The sequence below is a fragment of the Physeter macrocephalus genome, chromosome 20, assembly GCF_002837175.3.
Source record: "Physeter macrocephalus isolate SW-GA chromosome 20, ASM283717v5, whole genome shotgun sequence".
Lineage (NCBI taxonomy): Eukaryota > Metazoa > Chordata > Mammalia > Artiodactyla > Physeteridae > Physeter > Physeter macrocephalus.
Genome location: NC_041233.1, coordinates 25,040,378 through 25,063,466, shown reverse-complemented (window position 1 = coordinate 25,063,466; position 23,089 = coordinate 25,040,378). Strand labels below are relative to the sequence as shown.

General features: G+C 40.4%; 1 protein-coding gene across 1 annotated transcript in view; it reads left to right on the top strand.

Moving 5' to 3' along the window:
- The first annotated feature begins 13,704 nt into the window (after positions 1-13,704).
- USP54 (ubiquitin specific peptidase 54) overlaps positions 13,705-23,089 on the top strand; it is a 100,320-nt gene continuing 90,935 nt past the window's right edge. The window contains exon 1 of the mRNA XM_055081328.1: positions 13,705-13,773. The gene's annotated coding sequence lies outside the window, so the exon portion shown is untranslated. The remainder of the gene's footprint in view (positions 13,774-23,089) is intronic.

Genomic DNA, 23,089 nt, shown 5'->3' with positions numbered 1-23,089 from the left:
CAGAAACTAACACAACATTGTAAATCAACTATACTTCAATAAAAACATTTTTTTTTTTTTTGGCTGCACTGCGCAGCATGCAGGATCTTAGTTCCCCGACCAGGGATTGAACCCATGCCCCCTGCAGTGAAAGCGTGGAGTTCTAACCACTGAACCACCAGGGAATTCCCCAGGAATACATTTCTTTATATTGGTATGGACTCATAGATATTTATCTTATTCTTTAGCCTATAATCCAATATTACTTTCTTTTTCTTCTCAAATTGTTTCAGATTTGGCCATTGGGCACTCCTTTGGTTGTCTCCTGTGTCCCTTTGATATACCTCTATCAATTTAGGATATTTGTTGTGTTTTGTTTTTAGCATTTCCTTACTTTTTGACATTATAAGATGCTCCAGGCTCATCTCATGTATTTCCAGTCCCAGGCCTAGAATCAGCCATTTCTCCAAGGAACCTTAGATTCTTTTATTGGAGAATAGTATTTGAAACTAAGATGTCAGGTCTAGCTGTGCTTGTTGCAACTGGTGTCTCATTGATTCTAAGCATTCTCAGCTGACAGAGCAAGTAAATGTATGCGTGTGTACATATACACATCTGTAAATATTTCTAGATGTAACCATCTTTATCTTTATTTATTTATTTAAAAAAAATCTTTTATTTTTTGGCCACGCCATGCGGCACGTGGGATCTTAGTTCCCTAACCAGGGGTCGAACCCACGCCCCCTGCATTGGAAGCACAGAGTCTTAACCACTGGACTGCCAGGGAGCTCCCCTATCTGTATCTTTATTAAGCTAAACACAAGTTTATATTCCAACTCTAATCTGTTACCACATGGATAATTTTAGCCTTTTCCTCCATCTTATCTGTAACTTCCCATTCCAAATGTGAGAAACCTTCCACCATCTCCCATTCATTTACTTAATTGTTCAATTCCAGTATACATGTATAGTGTTTTTCAGAATTGTTAAATTGTACACCTGTGGGAAGCATCTGTACTAGCTAGAATGGCAGTGGTAACGTTCAGTTTCTTTGCCATTAGTCTTACAAACTCCAGTCATTTCCATAGTTGCTTAGGTCAGTACCTTTATCCACTACCCCTTTCAGTGAGGTTGTTTAATACATTTGTATGTTTTTATTATGGAAAATTTCAAACATATACAAAAGTAAGGAGAAGAGTGTTGAACTCACCTGTACCCATCACCAGCTTCATGAACTGTTAAATACACGGTCAGTTGTGTTTCATCTGTCCTTCCCCCACTCCTCCTTAGTCAACCCATAATTATTTTAAAGTAAATTCCTTACATATTATTTCATCTGTAAATATTCCCAAATGAGACTTACCGTAATTTAATCAATCTCCTATTGACAGACATTTAGTTTTTACTTATTACAAACAGTGCAACTGTAATATCTTTCTACATTATCTTTGCAAACTGCAGGGTAAATTTCTAGAAGTTGAGTTGTTGAAACAAAGGGTATAAGCATTTTAAATTGAGAAATACCACCAAATTAATTTTATTTCTACCAGGAGTGAATGAGAATTTACCCCTCACCTGCTCTGGTTTCACCAAACTTTTATATCCTTTTTTTTTTTTTTTTTTTTAAGTGGTATGCGGGCCTCTCACTGTTGTGGCCTCTCCCGTTGCGGAGCACAGGCTCCGGAAGCACAGGCTCAGCGGCCATGGCTCACGGGCCCAGCCGCTCCGCGGCATGTGGGATCTTCCCGGACCGGGGCACGAACCCTTGTCCCCTGCATTGGCAGGCAGATTCTCAACCCCTGCGCCACCAGGGAAGCCCTCACCAAACTTTTAAATACTTGGCATTCTGAGATACAAAAGGTGATAGTACTTTTTCTTTTGCATTTCTTTAATATGAATGAGATAGGACATTTTCCCTATCTTTATTGGTCATCTATTTTTTCTGTGAACTGGACATTTAAATTCTTTCTTTAAGGAAAGAAAATAAAGTGGCACAAAGGACCACTTCCTTTCCCAAACCATTAATACCATGCTATCATGTCTCCCTTTTCCCCTGTTCCCAGTTCAGATCACCAACTCGGGAGTGGTGTTTAAGTCTCTTTAATGAAGGTAAATACTTGCCCATCTTTTTCCCCTATCCTTCTGTCCCCCTTTTTACTTACCAAAGGTTCATTAGTTCTCTGCTTTCTTTGCACCTTGAGCACAGATTGTTTTTCAAACAGATGGTTTTAAGTCAGCTTCTGAGAGTACTCTGGGGAAATTTGCCCAAAAAGCAACAGGAAGGATTTCTACAGACATGTAGGGGAATGTTTGTTTAGCAAAGGGTGTGCCCAGCAAGTATCGTTTCAGGCTGCCTTGTTCATCTGTTCTGTCTCTCCACCCAAACGTAACACTTGTACTCTGACTTCTGCTGCTGTGACATGTCGGTGGCATTTTCAGCCTTATTTTTGTCACAGTGAATTATCTGTGTCCGTTCACTTTGGACATACATGTAATCAGTAGTGTTACTGTTGGCTTCTTGATTAGAGAAATGGTGATTGCATTCTGTTCTGAATTAAATGACAATGTCAGACAGTAAGAACGCCCTGACAGCCTGATTTTCTTGCTTATGTATTCCTTAAAAACAGCTATTCAAAATCTCATACACACATAAGTTGTTTGCCAAGCATTTGAAGCCATCTAGTTTTACCAGGTGGCAGCTGCTGTTGTTTATGGGAACCTAATTTAAACCACAGACATGGAACAGTGTCCTTCTTTTGCAAAGAGGAAAACTGTGATTTTTTAAAATAACAGCTTTATTGAGATATAATTCACATACCACACAATTCATCCATTTAAAGTTTTACAATTCAGTAGTTTTTAATATCTTTACAGAGTTAAACAACCATCACCACAATTAATTTTAGAATATTTTTATCACCTCCAAAATTAATGGTATATCTATTAGCAGTCACTTTCTATTTCTTTCACACCTCCTCTCAGTCCTAGGCAACCACTAATCTACTTTCTATCTCTGTAATTTGCCTATTCTGGATATTTCACATAATTGGAATCGTACAATAGGTGGTCCTTGTGACTGGCCTTTTCACTTAGCATAATATTTTCAATGTTTATTCATGTTGTAGATGTATTACTACTTCATTCTTATAATGACAGAATAGTATTCTGTGGTATGAATATATCACATTTTATTTATCCATTTATCAGTTGATATACATTTGGGTTGTTTCCATGTTTTGGCTATTATGAATAATGCTGCTATGAACATTCATGTACAAGTTTTTAAGTGAACATATGTTTTAATTTCTTTTGGAGATTATCTATCTACCTACCCACCTACCTACCTAACCTACCTACCTACCTATCTATCTCTAGGAAGAGAATTGCTGGGTCATATGGTAACTCTATGTTTAATCTTTTGAGGATCTACCAGGCTGTTTTCTAAAGTGGCTGTACCATTTTACATTTCCAACAGCAGTGCAGGAAGATTCAGAATTCTTTCCACTCTTGTTAACCCTTATTATTATAGCCATTTTGGTGTGAAGAGGTGGTTTTGATTTTCATTTCATTGTTTAATTTAACCTATGTTTGTTTTTATAATTATTAATTATTAAGAAACTATCAGCTTTATTTTTTAGAACAGTTTTAGATTTATAGAAAAATTGAACAAATAGTGTTACCAAATTCAGATTCTGCTGCTCACTGCTCAAAAGCTGATACTTGACAGACATGTTGGTTGGAAAGGAAAGGTTGCTTTATTCAGGAGGCTGGCAGTCTGGGGAGATGGCAGACTTGTGCCTGAAAACCAACTCTGATGATTCTGCTTAACCATGAAAGTGTTTTATTTATTTATTTATTTATGGCTGCATTGGGTCTTCGTTGCTGCATGCGGGCTTTCTCTAGTTGCGGCGAGCAGGGGCTACTCTTCACTGAGGTGCACAGGCTTCTCATTGCGGTGGCTTCTCTTGTTGCTGAGCACGGGCTTTAGGCACATGGGCTTCAGTATTTGTGGTGCACAGGCTTAGATGCTCCACGGCATGTGGGATCTTCCTGGACCAGGGCTTGAACCTGTATCTCCTGCATTGGCAGGTGGATTCTTAACCACTGTGCCACCAGGGAAGCCCCATGAAAGTGTTTTAAGGGAGAATCATTTGGGGAGGAGGTCAGAGTCTTCCTTACTTTCTGTGTGCAGGCTTTCTTCTGATTGCTTGGTGGTGAGGTAACAGGGTGGTGTTCCAAGAGTCTTGTGCACAGCCTGAAGTTACCTTCCTCCACCTAGGTGGGGGCCTTATTGCCTACAGAAGCCCTCAAAGGTATTGTTATGTATATTCCTTGAGGAGGAACCAGGACCCTGCTTTTATTGCTGCACTGTTTCTTTCTTTTTTTAAAAAATATTTTTAAATTTATTTGGCTGCGTCGGGTCTTAGTTGCGGCATGCGGGATCTTTCATTGCAGCTTGCCAGCTTCTCTCTAGCTGTGGCCCTGACCAGGGGTTGAACCCACATCCCATACATCGGAAGGCGGATTCTTAACCACTGGATCACCCAGGAAGTCCCTGCACTGTTGTTTCTTAACTGCTCCTCCTTTGTTTCTGCATTCCCTTCCTTCCCTGATAAGTAACTGTTTGAATCTGCCCTTTGGAACTCAGGGAAAGTCAAGGTGGCTGAATGAAGCCTATTTCATTTCATTTCCTACAAATAGGAAACAGGGGACATGGAAAGGATTTATACCCAGGTGGGCCCCACAGGGTCCCGCTTCGTTTCAATAGTAGAGAGTTCCCATATTGTGTCTCTCCATATACACGCTTTCCCCTATTAGTAACATCTTACACTAGTGTGGCACATTTGTTGCATTTAATAAACCAATATTGAAACATTAACCAAAGCCCATAGTTTGTTAAGATGTCTTCAGTTTTTTTTTAAAATATCTTTATTGGAGTATAATTGCTTTACAGTGTTGTGTTAGTTTCTGCTGTATAACAAAGTGAATCAGCTATATGCATACGTATATCCCCACATCCCCTCCCTCTTGCATCTCCCTCCCACCCTCTTTATTCCACCCCGCTAGGTGGTCACAAAGCACCGAGCTGATCTCCCTGTGCCATGCAGCTGCTTCCCACTAGCTATTTTACATTTGGTAGTGTATATATGCCAATGCTACTCTCTCACTTCGTCCCAGCTTAGTTTTTTTTTCTGTTTAAGTCCCCATCTAAAATTCCACATTGCATCACTTATCAACACTCCTTTTGGTTATAATGGTTTCGCAAACTTTGATTATTTTTGATGACCTGGACAGTTTGGACTACTACTGGTTAAGTGTTTTGTGGGATGCCCCTCCATTGGAATTTGTCTGATACTTTTCTCATGATTAGACTGGGGTTATGGGTTTTGGATGGAAGATCCAGATATATAGTATCATTCTCATCGCATCATATCAAGGGTAAATGTTATCAACATGATTTATCGTTGTTGATATTGACCTTGATCACCTGCCTGAGGCACTGGCTGTCAGGTTTCTTCACTGTAAAGTCACTCCTCTTGCCCCTCTCCATACTGTATTGTTGAGCAGCTTTTCATGTGCTTATTATTCATTTGTGTATCTTCTTTGGAGAAATGTCTATTCAGAACTATTTTTAAATTGAGGTTTTAAGAAATACCCATTTTTAAATTGGATTGCTTTTATTATTCAGTTGTAAGTATTCATCTATTCTAGATACAAGTCTCTTATGAGAAATGTAATTTGCAAATACTTTCTCCCATTTTTTTGGTTATCTTATTACTTAAAACAATTTTAAAAAAAAATTTATTTTAGGCTGCATTGGGTCTTCGTTGCTGCATGCGGGCTTTCTCTAGTTGTGGCGAGCGGGGGCTACTCTTCGTTGTGGTGCGTGGGCTTTTCATTGCGGTGGCTGCCTTGTTGCGGAGCACGGCTCTAGGCGCGGGCTTCAGTAGTTGTGGCACGCGGGCTCAGTAGTTGTGGTTCGCAGGCTCTAGAGCGCAGGCTCAGTAGTTGTGGTGCATGGGCTTAGTTGCTCCGTGGCATGTGGGATCTTCCTGGAGCAGGGCTCGAACCTGTGTCCCCTGCATTGGCAGGCGAATTCTTAACCACTGTGCTACCAGGGAAGCCCCATCTTATTACTTTCTTGATGGTGTCCATTAAAACATAAAAGTTTTAATTGTTATGAAGTCAAATTTATCTGTTTTTCCTTTTGCTGCTTGTGTCATATCTAAGAGGACTTTGCCTAAACCAAAGTCATGAAGTTGTATGCTTAAACTTTCTTCCAGAAGTTTTAATAGTTTTAGCTCATTTATTTAGATATCTGACCCATTTTTATTTATTTATTTAAAAATATTTATTTATTTATTTTGCCTGTGCTGGGTCTTAGTTGCTGCATGTGGGATCTTCATCGTGGCCTGTTTAATTGTGGTACGCCAGATCTTTAGTTGCGGCATGTGGGCTTCTTAGTTGTGGCATGCAAACTCTTAGTTGTGGCATGCATGCAGGATCTAGTTCCCCGCCCGACCAGGGATCGAACCTGGGCCCCCTGCATGGGAAGCGTGGAGTCTTACCTACTGGACCACCAGGGAAGTCCCTGATCCATTTTTAGTTAATTTTTTTTCATATGGTGTGAGATAGGAGTCGAGCTTCATTCTTTTGCATATGATATCCAGTTGCCTTGTAAGCAGATAGGGTTGGGGTTCCCCAGAGAAAGAGAACCAGGCATGGCTTTCTTGATATAAGAGTAGCCATTTTTGGCCTAAGCCATTTTATGATCTAAGCCTGGTCACAGTGCTAGTCCTTGAACAGGTCTCAGTAATTAGTGATCTTAAGGGAACAAAAGAATGCAAAAACAAGCAGACCAATTGTCAGACAAGAGGAGTAACAATAGCAAAGATAATATATCAGTTGTAAAGACTCCCAGTTCTGTTTCAGTGGTAAAGATTAGCATGAAGTGCTCAACCACCAGAAAAGCTGGAACTTGAGGGATGATGATGTTGACCTTTTCTGACACTTGTGACTTCAGTCAACTAAAGCTTGGACTCTGTCGTTGGCCCAAGTCCCTTCATGGATATGCATGTACTCTTAGCTTAAAACTTTCCCAATTTTGCTATTTGGGGAGACACTGCTTTGGGAAAGATCCTTGGTGTTCTCCTTACTTGCTGCAAGTAATAAATCCTTCCTTCTCCCCGTCTTTGGCTTGGTTGTGTCTTTTGGCTGGACACGCATCAAGAGGCAAACCCAATTTTCGGGTAACAGCCTCAACACTGTTTTTTTTAAAAAATATTTATTTATTTTATTTATTTGGTTGTGCTGGGTCTTAGTTGAGGCAGGCAGGCTTCTTAGTTGTGGCTCGCCAGCTCTTTAGTTGCATAATGTGGGCCCCTTAGTTGCGGCAGGCGGGCTCCTTAGTTGCGGCTCGCCAGCTCCTTAGTTGAGGCAGGTAGACTCCTTAATTATGGCAGGTGGGCTCCTTAGTTGTGACGTGCAAATTCTTAGTTGCGGCATGCATATGGGATCTAGTTCCCTGACCAAGGATCGAACACGGAGTGTTATTCACTTCGCCACCAGGGAAGTCCCCAATACTGTTTGTTAAAGAGACTGTTCTTTCCCCCTTGAATTGTCCTGGCACGATGGTGTGACTTTGTTTTTTTAAAGGATTTTTAAAAAATTTTTATTTATTTATTTTTGGCTGCATTGGGTCTTTGTTGCTGTGCATGGGCTTTCTCTAGTTGCAGCGAGCAGGGGCCACTCTTTGTTGCAGCGCACGGGCTTCTCATTGCGGTGGCTTCTCGTTGCAGAGCACGGGCTCTAGGCACATGGGCTTCGATAGTTGAGGCTCACGGGCTCTAGAGTGCAGGCTCAGTAGTTGTGGTGCACAGGCTTAGTTCCTCTGCGGCATGTGGGATTTTCCCAGACTTGGGCTTGATCCCGTGTCCCCTGCTTTGGCAGGCAGATTCCTAACCACTGTGCCAATGATGGTGTGGTTTTTAAGGTTTAGTTGAACATGGGGAAAAATTTGGCATGTGTATATATATATATGTATAATATATATATATATATATTTATTTATTTATTTGGCTGCACCACGTGGCTTGCAGTATCTTAGTTTCCCGACCAGGGATTGAACCCAGGCCCTGGCAGTGGAAGCATGGAGTCCTAACCACTGGACCACCAGGGAATTCCCCTAGCATGTATATCTTAATACATTATTAGTAACTCTACCCCAAATCAGTTATAATTTGCTGAATTGTGGTAGAAATCTCAGAGGCTTTCACTACAGCTAGAGAAGACCAGAGGCGATTTAGGATAAATATTGCCAAAAATGTAAATTACTCTGCTGACAGCTTAGCACAACTGTAGACTCAATTTGGTTCTTGTGAAACCGCTTAAGGAGAGTTTTTGCCTTTAGAATCTTCTGAGTTAACACGCATAATTATTTCAGTGACATAGCAAGGTGTTATCAGAACTGGGAGCAAATTGCTGTTCAGTTTATTCCCAATTTTAGTTTGTGGCCATCCTGAATTTTTGGCACAGTCACCACTGTCCTTTAGTCCTCTCATTATGTGCCTGCCCTAAATCTTCACAGAAGAAAGAGCTCTAGAAGTGGATTTGGGGTCTGAGGGTTTGAAGAGGTTTAGGATAAGAGCTAAAGGATAGAGAAGGTAAAAATGAGAAAAATATAAGATTAGGGGTCAGACATGGTTTCAGAAAATTGGAGGGAGAGTGTTAATGTAGAAGCAGCATAACTGGGCCTCAGTGTCCTCTACATACAGGAAGTAGTAAGTTCAACCTATGTGTGGTCTCATGAGATTACTTGGACAGGGTCTGTCTGAACTTAGTCTGTTCTGGAGTCTATAGTACAGGAATAGGCTAGCAACATAATTTTTACTTGCACTCTATTTCATCTTCCCCTCACCGCCCCCCCCAACATTTTCTTCTTTCTTTCTTTTTTTTCCGTTAGGCATGTCTTTCTTCTTCCTTGATTTTGCCTTAAACTTGTAGGCTTAAGATTTAAAAGAGAATGAGAGGTTCGTGTTTTTAACCGCTTTCTATGAGACTAGTGATGCCGAAAACTTGGCCTCTGCACTCTGGTGCCGAATTGAATCTTGGAGACAGAGTTTTGGGTGAAGTAGAAAAGAATAGCTTTATTGCTTTGTCAGGCAAAGGGGGACACAGAAGACTTGTGCCCTGAAAACTTTGTGTCCCAGTGTGGGGGGATTTGGTGAGGATTTTTTTTTTTTTTTTGACCATGCCACATAGTTTGTGGGATCTTAGTTCCCTGACCAGGGGTTGAACCTGGGCCCTCAGCAATGAAAGCAAAGAGTCCTAACCACTGAATCTCCAGGGAATTCCTGATGAGGAGTTTTACAGCAGTGGTTCAAGGGCAGATTTGCTGATAAGGATCAGGGTGTGTGAAGGGCCTGCACTCCTTTAATCTGGCCTCAGGTGGTTTCCTGATGAGCTTCTGGAGGTTATCAAACTGTGACCTTCTCTGGAATAAAGAATGCTAATATCTTCCATTTGTTGGGGATTTTAGTTCTGTAAAAGAGCTCAAAGATATCATTATGAGTATCCCTTTAGGACCCTGCCCCAAGGCTACACTATTGTTTGTTGGCTGCTCCTCCCTTTTCTCTGCATCCCCTCCCTTCCCTGATTAGCAACTGTTTGAAAGGCTTCCATGCCCAAGAGCCCCACACAGTCCTGCTAGGTTTCACTAGCATTTAGGTGATTCTGTGGTGCTTGAGATATTTGACATCCTTACTCCTCTCTAGAAGCTTTCAGTCTATTTGAAGAAATTTTAAACCGTTGTTCTAGAGATATGTTGGCTATATTCATAATGACATAGTGCTATTTCAAATAATTTTGGGGATAATGCAAGATGTAATTAAATATATGAATTTAAATGATAATGATATTATGACATTAGAAACTCAAATAAGTGGCCCCTGACTGCCTTTCCTCTTTTTTCAGAGTCCATTTGTGTGAGAAATACACAGAACTGTTTTTGGATGGTTTGTTGCTTAGGTCTGTGGTTAACAGCCAGAGTTTATCCGAAGTGTGTCCTTAGGATCATAATTGTTTGTTCTTTTTTTCTTCTCTCTTCCTTTTTTGCATTATACCTCTTCTTAGTAATGGGTACTTGAGTAAAATAATCAGCTGTTCAAGGTACATATGCTATTTACTAACACTAAATAAATCTCAGAATATAAACTAGGTACAAATTAGCTATATAGTTTTTATTGTTTTCCATGGACTTTCCAGTATATCTTTTTTTTTTTTTTGCAGTACGCGGGCCTCTCACTGTTGTGGCCTCTCCCGTTGTGGAGCACAGGCTCCGGATGCGCAGGCTCAGCGGCCATGGCTCACGGGCCCAGCCGTTCTGTGGCATGTGGGATCCTCCCAGACCGGGGCACGAACCCGTGTCCCCTGCATCGGCAGACAGACTCTCAACCACTGCGCCACCAGGGAAGCCCCTTGAAGCACAGTTTTACAAAGTACTGTTGTTATTGAACCAAACTTGAGTTCATATGCTTGGAGCCTAGGAAAGCCAATCTGCTGATACCAGGTTGTGGTGAAGGAAAGCACAGCATTTACTGCAGGGTGCCAAGCAAAGAGAACAGTCAGCTTGTGCTCAAAAGACCTGAACTCCCCAGTGACTTTCAGGGAAGCTTTATTTATCTAAAGTTTTTTTGATGTGGACCATTTTTAAAGTCTTTATTGAATTTGTTACAATATTGCTTCTATTTTATGTTTTGGTTTTTTGGCTACGAGGAATGTGGGATCTTAGCTCCCTCACCAGGGATCGAACCCGCACCCCCTGCATTGGAAGGCGAAGTCTTAACTTTCTGGACCGCCAGGGAAGTCCCAGGGAAGGGTTTTTTAAAGGCAACATTATGGGTGAGGGTTGCAGGATGCCTGATCAACTCATGGACATTCTTCTGATTGGTTGATGGTGAGTTAACAGGGTAATGTTCCTGGAATCTCAGTCATCTATCTTCTGGTTCCAGATAGTCTGGAGTCTAGTGCTTGTGGTTAGATGTAGTCACCATTCTCTACACGGGAATGCGGGGGTCTTAGTTTCTGCAGAACAGCTCGAAGATATGCATCAGATTGTTATCAGTATCCCTTCAGGAGGAACCAGGAGTCCTGTGACTAATCTAGTCTTTGATTGCATGAGGCTGCTCTTTGGAACTCAGGGAAGGCATAGGAGACTAAAGCCTTTTGTCTACAACCAAGAAACTGAGACATGGAGCGGCTTTTGTACCTGGGAAGGCTGTGCAGGCTCCTGCTCAGCTTCACTGTTGTAACCAGTGTCATCCAACTTCAGGATCCCTGAACATTTAAAAATGACATCTAAACCCATATATGTTAGTCTCCCTCTTTGTTTGGGAACCCTTGACTGAAACTACCCATCTTGGCTAGGCAGGATGATAACTGCTTGCCTGCATTGTCTCACAATAGGAGGTCCTGAAGAAGAACATGGTTCTGCCGTGGAAAAACTAACGGGGAGAATTTGGGAGGAGCTGAAAGGAGGCAGGACACACCAGCCCATAGTATTGTAAAACTAACCTGGAAAAATTTGGGAGGGGCCAGAAGGAGGAGGGAGGAGACAATGTGTCCTGGCAACCTCCCATAAACCTTCATGATGAAATCCATCTTAGCTGAGACATGCCTGTGCCACCAGGAAGGACCCTGAGTCAGACCGAATATGGGCCAAGCAAGATGATTGGCCACCTGGAAACTGATCCCCTTACCATAAAACCTGAGACTGTGAACCACGGGGCAGAGGAGTTCTCCTAGGTTCCCTTACCCTGTTGCTCTCTGCTTGGGCGCCCCTTCCCAGTAAAGTCTTTTGCTTTTGTCAGTATGTGTGTCTCCTCGGATTCATTACCGAGTGTTAGACAAGAGCCCACTCTCGAGCGCTGGAAGTGGTCCCCCTTCTTGCAACATCTTGACCTAGCAATCATGCCCACAAAAACACTCCTACAAGCAATTTGGCACTCATCTAGCACAAAGCTGTAGTTACTCAATTTATTTTGGGTTGAGATGCCTTGTGGTTGACACAGGGTTCTCTTTATATGAGACAGAATCTCCTGTGCAGTTTTGAAAAGGAAATAAGAAATATCCAAAAATAACTTACACAAGGCAGAATGTGACTATGTAGGAGAGTTTTGCATGAAGTATTTTCTGAGGGGCTACAATAGAGATTACAGTTCATTAGGGTGAGATTTCCCTGTGGATCACCTCCCTTGCCTGGCTGAGATGAGAAGTCATGTTATCTAGTTGCATTGTAACCAGCGTTGAAGATCTGTAACTCTGCCCCAGTATTCTTAGTTTTATTTGATTAGTTCCACAAGGAATATATAACCATCTCTTAAGGACTTGATTGGAGAGCTTGACCTTGATATTTGTACACTCTTTTTTTGTATTTAGCACTGATCGTAGAAATCCTGTGTTTCACATTTTGAAATGACACTAACATCTCCAATCCCCCACCAAGCACTAGGAGACCTGAATTAGAATGCTAATGGTTAGCAAAAGAAAAGCAATAGTTTCTTTTTTTCTTTCTTTCTTTTTTTTTTTTTTTTTTTTTTTTTAATTTGGGCACTTCCCTTGGTGTGAAAGGACTACTTTAGACTAGTATATTGTTAAAATGTAAGAGCTTAATTAGTTTTGGGTAGTGCCTGCTTTTGTTTAATTTTGCCAATAAATCTTAATTAAATCTTTAAAAAAATCAACCCATACATTTTCTCTCAACCTATAGAAATACAACAGAACTTCCTATTCGGCAAGGATTCTGCTGATGAGCTTTTCATCAGTATGCTTATAAAACAACTCCTTTCAATAAAGCTGTTTTATAGTAGGGAGTAGTACATAGAAGGGTGTGCGTTGGTCCTCTGGGGCCTTTGTGCCCTGCCTGCAAATGTGAGTTCTGGGTCGAATGATCACATGTTTGGGGGTAGGACTCTGCCTGCTGTTTGTTCTTGGTGATATAATTTGGCCTCTTCCCTGAGAGAAAGGGGGAGATTTTTCACTGTCCTTGCCTTTCAGGTTGGGAATCTTTGAGAGTCCAAGCTTTTAAAAATTGATATCTGAATCCAACCTCTCAGTTTACACAGTAATTTTCTTTGAGAGTGTGTCTTGTTTAAGATAGTTGGAAGAGTTTTGCCTCTTAAAATGATTTAATTCAATTTAAGTCTAGACAGTTTTGGAATTATGAATTAAGGATTCAAACAACGACATTGTTTTGGTTTTCTCAAAAGCACTATGAAAGAGTCTTCAAGTACTCCTTTTGACTTAGTGCAAAGGACTTATTTAGTGCTGGCCCTCCATTTGAAAGCAGCTGCCACTCCACAAACCTTATTGTTATACTGCTGACCTCTGTCATCAGGAATGCTCTGGGAGGAAACAGACTCCTAAATGTTTTTCTTAAGCCTCTATGAAGTTTGTGATATGTCCTTTCAAGTTACTTTTGGTTAGTTTCTTAAGTTTACTTTGTGTTTCGTTGGAAGCTCCATGTTTTTAGCTTTATCATGAATTGTCAGTGCTGAGTTCCTGGTAGGTGGTAAAAAGAATTGCCCTTTCCCTGTTACTCTGTTCTGCGGGAAGCCTTTGTGGTTTAAATTCACAGTTTCCCATTGTTGCTAGCTTCAGTTGTCTCCTCCCTCCGTACCCTTCCCTCCCCAGAACTCTAGCTCTTCCCTTGCCCCTCCCCATTCCTGTATCACTGGTCCCACAAATGCCCTTGTGATTGCTGGTGGCCTTTTGCTGGAGGTTTGAGTGTGCTCTCTGGTAAGTACGTGCTTATGGTAAAGCTGGGTGGGTGGAGGGATGTAGGGAACTGGTCAGTCTTTGTGAAGTGTTGCTTTTAACGGGCAAAGTTTAAACCTTGAAAGTGAGGTTAACTTCTTAACTTTCAGAAGGCTTCTTTAATGCTGACTGTTGTTTCTGTTCTTACCTCCTCTTATTCAATTATTAAGGCTTTGGAAATTTGATTTTTATTATTGGTTTAAAAACCCATTCTCATAATTTTCTTGAGCTCATAGAATTAAAGGCAAGGGTTGTGGGTTTAGTATTTTAAATTTCCTTCAGATAGAAGGTTATTTGTGATTTCTTTATACTTATTTTCAGTATTAACATACTGATAAAAGAAATAATGAAGAAGAGGTCTTATTTTGTGGCTAAGCTGGAAAGTAGCATTTATTTCAAGAATTGGAATGATTCTTATTTCTTCTCAGCAAATGTTGGCAAAATTCACTAAGATTTTGGCAATATATTGTCAATTCTGGGAAATGGTTTGCTGAGTACTTGAGGATAACAGATGGTTCTGGGAATTACTTTTGGGAAGTTAGATTTGTTCATTAGCACCTTCTCTCTTGAGATGTGAGATCTATAATCCTTTTGAAAGTAAAATATTTAATATTTGGTGTTCAGCTTAAGTCAAATATCACTTTCATAATGGGCTTTCTATTTCCTTGGATTATACGTTTTGATCCTCAAGTAAGAAACAGTATGTGTGTGTGTGTGTGTGTTGACATTGAATGGATGATTTTCTGGTATTTCAAACAGTTATAAAGTTGTAAGCCTTGGGTTCTTCAGAAGTATTGCTAATTAAAAGTCATTTTTACGGTAGATGATGTGAGGGAAAACTTGTTTGTGGTATTTCATTGCGGTTCAATTGAATCACTTATTCAAGTGATAGGTGCACTTGTATAATAATGAATTCCTGAGCTCTACTACCATGTGGCAAGTGCTAGTTTCTATGCTAAGTGCTTTGCATTTACTTCTAATTCCCAGTATGACCTTGTCAGATAGGTAGTATTATCCCTTTGGGAAACAGTCATGCATAGGTAGAACATGGGTTTTTCTTTTCTGGAAAATGAGGGAAATAATCCCTACTTGGTGGATTAATTGTGAGAATTAAAGGATGTACAATGTGTCTGGTGCCTAGCATAGAGTTGATGTTCACTAAGTGGGGGCTACTGTTATTATAATTTTACAGCTGAAAGAGCTGGGGGGTAAGTACTTTGCTTAAGGTCTCTCAGTTGTCAGAAGTGGAGGTGGGATTCGAACTGGCTCAAAACCAGGAGTCTGGCAGCATGTTTTTGTATTGGAAGGCTTTTAGAGTAGATTTCAGTGGATCCCTGCCCATCCCTCCACTCCTGCCCCCAGAGAGGAGGGGTTCTTGATATATGCCTTTCTTTCCTTTGTATCCTCTGTCACCTTCCCAGTCATGTGCTTGGTCTCTCACACTGGAGTTGCTTGTGCCATTCAGTGCCAGTGTTCTCCTAGCAGAAATGAGTCAAGCCAGTGCAGTCAGTGGCTTTTGATAGAGCCATCATGCTTTCATTATTGTTTGTGCTGAAATAATTTGGGTAGTGGTATGTTTATTTTTTTTTTAATTTTTTAGTTTTTTAAATTGTAAACTTTTTTTAAAGTGGTATGTTTATAATGATTAATAAATACTGCATGATTGCAATTGAGCATTTAAGTTAAGAAAAATCTTAGGGTTTAAAAAATTAGGAAAAAACTCTCTAGTTCTAAGTTACTGAACTAGAGGATAATATAAGGCAACTTTATGGAACTCATAGTTATCATTTTGCTATCCTGGGGCCTAATGTATTCACTATTGACTTTTTTTCCTTTATCTACCACAGTTACTAGTTTGGTGTTACTAGCAGTATGTTTTTTGTTTGTTTGTTTTTTTAAAATAAGTTTATTTATTTCTTTAATTTTTGGCTGTGCTGGGTCTTCGTTTCTGTGCGAGGGCTTTCTCTAGTTGCGGCGAGCGGGGGCCACTCTTCATCGCGGTGCGCGGGCCTCTCACTATCACGGCCTCTCTTGTTGCGGAGCACAGGCTCCAGACGCGCAGGCTCAGTAGTTGTGGCTCACGGGCCCAGTTGCTCCGCGGCATGTGGGGGTCTTCCCAGACCAGGACTCGAACCCGTGTCCCCTGCATTGGCAGGCAGATTCTCAACCACTGCGCCACCAGGGAAGCCCTACTAGCGGTATGTTAAGGAAGAATGTTGTGTTTGTCCTACTGGCTATTAGAGTATTTTTCTTCCATAGACCTTTGGGAAAGAGAAGGTATGATTAGGTATGATATGATTTAGGCAGTAGATTCAGGGAAGAAATAAAGAGATGACTGGTTATACTTATAACTGTGTTATCTCTAAATTGAAAAATGTATTTCAAAAAACTTAGTTCTTCATTTATTCTTTTATTTAACAAGTATTGAGGGAAGAAAAGAGATGACTGGTTATACTTATAACTGTGTTATCTCTAAATTGAAAAATGTATTTCAAAAAACTTAGTTCTTCATTTATTCTTTTATTTAACAAGTATTGAACATTCTTTTATTTAACAAGTATTCTTTTATTTAACAAGTGTAAGGCAATGTAACTTTCTGCTTTTTATTCTAATAAAGTACTTGTGTGTTGATTAAGAACTGATTAACAAAATGTTCCTGGGAGGGAGAGATTAAATCCCAATTGGTAGGGGACAGTATTTAGAAAATCTTTTGGGAAATGAATTAAATATAAATGACTACTCCTTCCTAATAGGGTGTGACTATCATTAGTCTTTATTGCTATAAATTGTCAGCAGGATGGCTTCTTCAAACAGGTTTGCTGAGTGGAGTGGATAATTAGTATTAGGAAATACTGGGAAGATGGGGCTGGGGAAAGGGTAATACAGATGACCCTTGAACAATAGGGACTGGAACTGCAAGGGTCCACTTATATGCAGGTTTTCTTCAATAAATATACATATTCCTTATTGAGCAAAATGCTGGGTGTATACATAGAACAACTCATTTTTTTGTGTTTTAAGTGTATTTTGTCACTGAAGTTTTTTGAGCTAAATGGTAATTGATCAGAGATTGCTTTTGGCACCATTTTATAGATAGGATTAGAAGGGGGAGAATAGTTTGGAAGTTACCACAGTAGTCGAGGTGAATTGTATTGAAAATGCAGTATTTTTAGAATACATTTTCCCTCATTTTGATAATGGCTTTTGGTTTGTGCTATCAATTATAGTTTAATCTCATAGAATTTTTACAGTAAGTGTGTGTGTATGTGTGGGGTGTGTGTGTGTGAGAGAGAGAGAGAGAGAGAGAGAGAGGGAGAAGGAAAGAGAGAAGATGGGTATAGGGGATGCAGTTATCATAATCATAGCTATTTATGGAGCTCCTATTTTGTACCTGGCCCTAAGTGTTATAATTTTGTTGCAGTACTCTCAATAAATCACATTTATTACACGTAGTAAATGACCTGAAAGTGATGGAGCACGATTGGAATTTACATTCATTTTATCCTGCTTCTTCATAATTATCATCAAAATATTTATGCCTCATTTACTAGATACTGGGCTAATTTTATATATATATATAAAATATATATACACATATATGTATGTATACACACACACTATTTCATTTATTTATTTATTTATTTTGCGGTACGCGGGCCTCTCACTGTTGTGGCCTCTCCCGTTGCGGAGCACAGGCTCCGGACGCGCAGGCTCAGCGGCCATGGCTCACGGACCCAGTCGCTTTGCGGCATGTGGGATCTTCCCGGACCGGGGCACGAACCTGTGTCCCTTGCATCGGCAGGCGGACTCTCAACCACTGCGCCACCAGGGAAGCCCCACACTATTTCATTTAACCTTCATAAGAGTCGTATGAGAGACATATATATTTTTTTAAATTCCATTTTATTGATGAGGTACCTGAGACTTCAATAATTGATTGACTAAGTTGGTCAAGATAACACAGTTGTTAGGTGGTAGAGTCCAAACCTGTTCTACCATGCGAATTCTAGGTCCCTAAGTTTTATTTTTATTTATTTATTTAAAAAATTTATTTATTTAATATATTTATTTTTGGCTATGTTGTGTCTTTGTTGCTGGGCGCAGGCTTTCTCTAGTTGTGGCGTGCAGGGGCTACTCTTCGTTGTGGTGCGCGGGTTTCTCATTGTGGTGGCTTCTCGTTGCAGAGCGTGGGCTCTAGGCCCGTGGACTTCAGTAGTTGTGGCTCACAGGCTCAGTGGTTGTGGCTCATGGGCTCTAAAGCACAGGCTCAGTAGTTGGGGCACATGGGCTTAGTTGCTCCACGGCCTGTGGGATCTTCGCGGACCAGGGCTCGAACCCGTTTCCCCTGCATTGGCAGGCGGATTTTTAACCACTGTGCCACCAGGGAAGCCCGGTCCCTAAATTTTATAATTCACATTGTGTTCCCTGGGAATGGTGCCTCCTGGATCTCCACTATGATCATGGTGTTTCCTGAGGTTGTATAATGTGGTTGGCCCTGCAAAGGCTGCACTTTTTTTTTTTTTTTTCCGTACGCGGGCCTCTCACTGCTGTGGCCTCTCCCGTTGCGGAGCACAGGCTCCGGACGCGCAGGGTCAGCGGACATGGCTCACGGGCCTAGCCGCTCCGCGGCATGTGGAATCTACCCGGACCGGGGCACGAACCCGTGTCCCCTGCATCGGCAGGCGGACTCTCAACCACCGCGCCACCAGGGAAGCCCTGGACTTCTTAATTATGGCATGTGGACTCTTGATTGCGGCATGTGGGCTCTTAGTTGTGGCATGTGGACTTCTTAGTTGTGGCATGCATGCGGGAGCTAGTTCCCCCACCAGGGATCGAACTGGACCCCCCTGCATTGGGAGCACGGAGTCTTACTCACTGGACCACCAGGGAAGTCCCCAAATGTCATTTCTTAGTCATTACATTTGTCACTTAATAGCAAAGTGAAACATGTCTTCTTGTTTTTTTTTCTTTTTTTTTTCAGCTGTTTTTGGACAAATTTATTGTAAATGACAGTTTTCTAAGCTCTTACAAAAAGAAAAAATATAAGGCTTTCTGTCCTTTATCAGCATACAGTTTTTCTTGTTGTACATGATGTAATAATTTGAAGCTGCCAAAGTCCAACCCTCAGGAAATTGTTTGAGTTGAGTTAACTGTATTCACTGGGGAGTTTGTGATAACCAGCCCATAAATCAACAAATAACGTGGCCTTTTTTATGGTTATAGATGCTATCTCTTTTTATTTTTAAACTTGAATCAGAGCAAATATTGATTGAGTTGATACAGTCTTCATTAGAAAAAACCATCTGTGATATCTCAAGCTAGATATGGAGATTTGGAGGACTCTTATTTAAGGAGAGTCAGAGTTTATCAGAATGTTGGAATTGGCTGTTCTAGGTACTTATCCCTTCAAATGAGAAGTTTTCTCTTTAAATTAAACTTTCAGTGATTCAGTGCCTATTATATTCAACTTCTGTGTGGAATAAAAAGATACCCTTAAGGAATATGTGAGGTGCTCCATGTACACAAATAACTGTAATATGGGGGAGGATGGGAATGCTTATCTTGGAGTGGAGGATGAGTGAGGGGCACTTAATAGGTGCTCAGTGAAATGTCTGATGAATAAATGAGTGAGTAGAGGATGTAGCTGGAAAATGGGGTAAGGTCTAATGATTCTCAAACTTTGTGTAGGTGCCAGACATATTTAATTCAATCTTATAAATTAGTAGTTAATTTTACTAGCAGACTATGCGAATGTAAAAATATGCAATAAAAAAAGCACAATCACGGACTTCCCTCGTGGCTCAATGGTTAAGAATCCGCCTGCCAACGCAGGAGACATGGGTTTGAGCCCTGGTCCGGGAAGATCCCACATCCTGTGGAGAAACTTAAGCCCGTGCATTACAACTACTGAGCTCACATGCCACAACTACTGAAGCCTGTGCGCCTAGACCCCGTGCTCCGCAACAAGAGAAGCCACTGCAATGAGAAGCTTGAGCACCGCAATGAAGAGTAGCCCCTGCTCGCCGCAACTAGAGAAAGCCCACGCGCACCAACAAAGATCCAACACAGCCAAAAATAAATAAATAAATATTTAAAAAAAAGAAAGCACAATCATGAACATGAGTCAATAAGAAAAAATCCTGTCAAAATAGGTCCTGTTGACTGCTTTGGGGTGTTTTTTTTTTTTCTTGTAGAAAAGAATAGCTTTATTGCTTTGCCAGGCAAAGGGGGACACAGTGGGTTCCTGCTCCCCCAAAACTGTTTGTCCCAGCGTTGTTTTTTTTTTTTTTTAAGTTTACTCTTTGTTCATGTTTTTGCCCTGTAAGCAGTGGAATAAGTGGACAAGAAAAAATTATCGAGAGAAACTTGTGAAAACTCCACCTATTAATTTCTCCCCTTGTGAATTATAAAAATACCATTTTTCTCTAGCTAAAAGAATACCCATCTCTGGAAGCCATTGAAAAGGGGAGTGTCATGGTATTTTAGGAGTCTTCTGGTAGTCACATATATAGGAATGGAGACCTGTCAAAGAGTCAGAATGTGGTCCAGTAGTCCAGAGGGGAGTTGATCTGGACCTTAGCAGCAGCAGCAATGAAAATAGAATGAAAGGAAATAGAAATCCACATCTGGCCCCCTGTTTCTAAATAGGAAGTAGTTACCAATTATTAAACAGCTTTCATATTGTTAGAATATTAGGTGTCTCAATGGTTGATTACCTCTGGTCCAGAGTCCTTTCATTCTGTTTTCAGGGAAAATGAGTTTAAATTCCAATTTTAGTTTTACTTTAAGTAAGGAAACTATAAATTGAAGATAATTCATCTATGAATTATAGATAATTTAGAAAATAGAGAAAAGAGGAAAAAAAATAATTCGTCACCTTAACAAGACCCTTGTTATTTTACATTTACTTATCCTTGATCTTGTAGACTTAAAAACTTTTCTAATAGTTCATTCTAGGTAAATCAAGCTCTGAGAAACAGGTTTCTGAACTAATAACCCATTAACGGCTAAACTGTGATGTTAAACATGATAACCCCAGACATTTCACACAAGCCTTCATTGGACTCTAAATTTCCCATGATCACAAACTATTAGTCCACCTACCTTTATAAGTATAGATGTTAATCCTCCAATTGCCTCTATTCCGCATTGGGCCCAAGCTTTCATCTCCCTCAATGAATTATTTGCACATTTTAAAAGGTTGTTTTTTGTTTTGTTTTTTTTTTTTTTTTTTCTGTGGTACGCGTGCCTCTCACTGTTGTGGCCTCTCATTGCAGAGCACAGGCTCCGGACTCACAGGCTCAGCGGCCGTGGCTCATGGGCCTAGCCGCTCCGCGGCATGTGGGATCTTCCCAGACTGGGGCACGAACCCATGTCCCTTGCATTGGCAGGTGGACTCTCAACCACTGCGCCACCAGGGAAGCCCTAAAAAGTTTTTTATTTGAACCAATTTTGGACTTACAGAAAAGTTGCAAAAATAGTACAGTTTTTATATAGCCCTAACCCAGCTTCCTCTAATGTTGTCATCTTATATAAGCATAGTATAATGATCAGAACCTGGAAATTAGCATTGGTTCAATACTGTTATGTAAAGACCGTCAAACTTCAAGTTTCTTCACCATTGTTCTTTATTGAGGATCCTATCTAGGATCTCACATTGCATTTTAGGCTTTTTTCCTCCTTAGTCTCCTAGGTTCTCTAAAAGTTTCTCAGTCTTTCTTTGTCTTTTATAACTTTGACATTTTTGGAACGTATTAGTCAGTTATTTTGTCAAATATTCCTCAATTTGGATTTGTCTGATTTTTTTTGCCCTCTTGATTGCGCTGAGATTATATGGTTTAGGCAAGAATGTCAAGAAATGTGTTCTCAGTGCATTATTACCATGGGATTCATGGTGTCAATATGTATTATTGCTTGTGATGTTTGACTTGATCACTTGGTTAAGGGGGTTTCTGCCTCGTTTCTCTACAGTAAAGTTACTATCTTTCTCTTTGTGGTTAATAAATGTCTTGGTGGAGATACTTTGATACTATCATTTGCATGAATGTCATGGAATTCTCTACGTATAGAATTAGTAGTATTACTTAGAGAGCTCATTGAACTTCATTTAATGATTATGAAATGAATTCCCTTAAGGGAGCTATCGATCTTCCCAGACTGGGGCACGAACCCATGTCCCTTGCATTGGCAGGTGGACTCTCAACCACTGCGCCACCAGGGAAGCCCTAAAAAGTTTTTTATTTGAACCAATTTTGGACTTACAGAAAAGTTGCAAAAATAGTACAGTTTTTATATAGCCCTAACCCAGCTTCCTCTAATGTTGTCATCTTATATAAGCATAGTATAATGATCAGAACCTGGAAATTAGCATTGGTTCAATACTGTTATGTAAAGACCGTCAAACTTCAAGTTTCTTCACCATTGTTCTTTATTGAGGATCCTATCTAGGATCTCACATTGCATTTTAGGCTTTTTTCCTCCTTAGTCTCCTAGGTTCTCTAAAAGTTTCTCAGTCTTTCTTTGTCTTTTATAACTTTGACATTTTTGGAACGTATTAGTCAGTTATTTTGTCAAATATTCCTCAATTTGGATTTGTCTGATTTTTTTTGCCCTCTTGATTGCGCTGAGATTATATGGTTTAGGCAAGAATGTCAAGAAATGTGTTCTCAGTGCATTATTACCATGGGATTCATGGTGTCAATATGTATTATTGCTTGTGATGTTTGACTTGATCACTTGGTTAAGGGGGTTTCTGCCTCGTTTCTCTACAGTAAAGTTACTATCTTTCTCTTTGTGGTTAATAAATGTCTTGGTGGAGATACTTTGATACTATCATTTGCATGAATGTCATGGAATTCTCTACGTATAGAATTAGTAGTATTACTTAGAGAGCTCATTGAACTTCATTTAATGATTATGAAATGAATTCCCTTAAGGGAGCTATCCCTTTCTAAGATTCCTGCACCTTACTCCTGGTTTCATCAAAGGACCTTCAGGTTCTGCAGGAATAAATCCTTTCTAGTCAGTACTGGTCTCAGTTACACTCATATCCCATTCATAAAGAAGTCTCCAATGCTAATAAGCTATAGATCTCTGAACCTCCTTTACCGCACTGTCTCTTAGGGTGACAGGTTCTTCCTGTGGCCCAGTGTCCTTCCAGGCCTCATCTCTCTTTACAGTTAAGCCAGTTTCATTTTGCAAACATTTGAATGACTACTTAGGGTTTTTTCAGACACAGAGGCTAAGAGAAGCTGGCTTCGTTGGTGAGGAATATAGTAGTAAATAATTAGGGCGGCTA